Source organism: Zeugodacus cucurbitae, chromosome 6, assembly GCF_028554725.1.
Source record: "Zeugodacus cucurbitae isolate PBARC_wt_2022May chromosome 6, idZeuCucr1.2, whole genome shotgun sequence".
Lineage (NCBI taxonomy): Eukaryota > Metazoa > Arthropoda > Insecta > Diptera > Tephritidae > Zeugodacus > Zeugodacus cucurbitae.
This window is the reverse complement of record NC_071671.1, coordinates 44,769,806-44,772,489: the sequence shown is the minus strand read 5'-3', so window position 1 is coordinate 44,772,489 and position 2,684 is coordinate 44,769,806.

Sequence of the window (2,684 nt, the reverse complement as noted above, 5' to 3'; positions counted from 1 at the left end):
ACGAAATGCATACATACAAATATATACCTGATATTGAAGCCTATACTTGTAACGTTTGTGCTACATAAAAAGTGCAAAACAAAAACACCCTTTGTGCATTGGAGAGAATATTTGAGTGTGTATGTATAGAGTTTTAGCAGCGCAGCAACGGCATATACACAAATATATGGATTGTACATATGCAAAAATATCATACTTAGCTACTCATAAGCTTTTAATGGCACATACAAATTCCGTGTACTCATGAATTTAAGAACTAAGCAGCGTTTAAATTTAATTTATGGTAAACATTATTCATTAATTATTGATTATTGTAAATATATTTAATGTAAATAATGTTAATTCTAATATTTTCATTTAAGTTAAATCAATAAAACAACAGATAATTAGGTATTTTGTGAGTTTTGTGCGTTTTGTGAAATAAACTAAATTTTTTAGGCAATAAACATATCTGCGGAACTACTCAAACAATTTCAATGAAATTTGGTACACAATATTTTCATTATACCCTGAGGTTGCCGGTGGAAATGGGCTCTCACATACCTAACGATAATGCTTTTCAAATATCCGACGGTCTTTATCCGCAAAATTTTGTGAGAGTATAATCCTAGATACCCCTCCTCTGTGCAGCACAGAACGCCCGTCAAGAAACACAAGTAAGGTTCGACGTCGAAAAGCTGCAATATCAACAGACAGCCAAAAAATACTCTACTCGACTTGCACTCCTGTTCTCTGAGAGTACTCATCAGCATCTCGGTATAAGGGTACTGTGGAACGGCATCTTAAACTCACTGCGTACCGCTGTAGCCGAAACAATTGGATTTCGGTTACGATAAAAAACGAGCTGGTACGATGAGGATTGCCGTTTCGCAGCGGATAGAAAACAGACTGCCAACGACCACAACTTGTGCGGGTTGGGATAGATACCGAGAGCTGGATAACAGTTACCGGTTTAAAGAATAATAAAGCAGCGGGCCGATAGATTCCCGGCTTTAGACCTGGAAAATGCAGCATGCGACAAATCTTGATATTGATATCATCGGAAATAACAACCGCGCCGTCAGATCTTGGTCTGGAGGTGAATGAGGACAAGACGAAATATCTCCTGTCATCAAACAAACTTCGAAGTCGTAGATAATTTCGTATACCTAAGAACCAGTATCCACAACGCCAACAATGTCAGCCTCGAAATCCAGGGCAGAACCACTCTTGCCAACAGGTGCTATTTTGGACTGAGTAGGCAATTGAAAAGTAAAGTCCTCTCTCGACGAACAAAAATCAAACTCTACAAGGCGCTTATCATTCCCGTCCTGCTTCATGGTGCAGAAGCGTGGACGATGACTTCGAGATGAAAATTTTACGCAAGATTTCTGGGACTGAGCTGTACGAGTTATGCGACGACCTTGACATAGTTCAGCAAATAAAAAGACAGCCGCCACGCTGGCTAGGTCACATTATCCGAATGGACGAAAACACTCCAGCTTTGAAAGAATTCGATGGCGCCGAACTGCGAGGAAAAAAGAGGAGTGGCGCGGTATCATCGATTTGGCTATAACCTTCTACGCCAATCACATATATACATAATCTTATATATAATATAGTTCAGGAATAATACCCCAGCCCTCTTGTAACATATATGTATACTGATTTTCATTGTTCCAGTGGGCTTGATGAATATATGGGCCAAATTGTGTACCCTCGTATTAAAGTTAGTCGATTAAATAGTCGATCCTCGGCAATCAATCCCAAAGCTTTGATATTATTTCGGCCATGAAACAAATTTTATAAAATACACTAGCAGACCCGGCCACACGTTTTTGTGGCTAAGGTATACATTAAATTATGTTGGTCCAATCTTGGCTTCGGCGACGATATTGATTACTCGAGGTCGATTTATGTTACGCAGCATGATGACAACTCACACTACTTTTAATTGCAAAGTGAGTGGTGATAGGACAGGCAATTTTAAATAGTTTGGGATAATTGAATACGTCATCCTGGTTTGTAGCTGTGTCAACTCTCCTGGACCGAAATTCTGAATTGTCGCATTAAGATCATCGATATCTTTTTTTTACCACCAATATAGGTCATTCAATCAGTCATTTATGGTTATCATATTGAGGTTTCATGTCAGGAAAACTTCTCTTTCAGGTCAATGAAGTGACAGAAATCTGTTGGAAATGCTATTAATCCATCGATGTGTCAACTGCGATCCTACCATTTCCAACTGCTTCTACAATCGCAATTTGATATTGTTGCAAAAACACTCATATGTTAGTTGTTAATTGGCGATACTTTATGTGTCGCCACAAATTAAATGACTTTAGGCATGCGATTAGCCCGTCAGTAACAGTTGATTCATGAATAATTGGAAGAGTCTGGCTGAAATCACCTTCTAAAAGAATCCTGTCTCCACCAAAAACGTTCATCGACAATCAAGATCTTTTAAAGTCCTGTGCAGTACCTCCAGCGACATCTTGAATATTTGGAAAATCTTCGTTTTAGCGCTATTTTTGGCGATTTTGCCGACTGGTGTTTCATTCATTTGCAATTTAGGAGTAATTTCAAGGCCGAATGTGCCGTTTGTTTGCCTACTAACTGGCACCTGTTGCCACCATACCCGTTAAGTTGGTGGTGAAAATGAGTGAAATTGGTTCTGGAATCACATCAGCCCTTATATACTA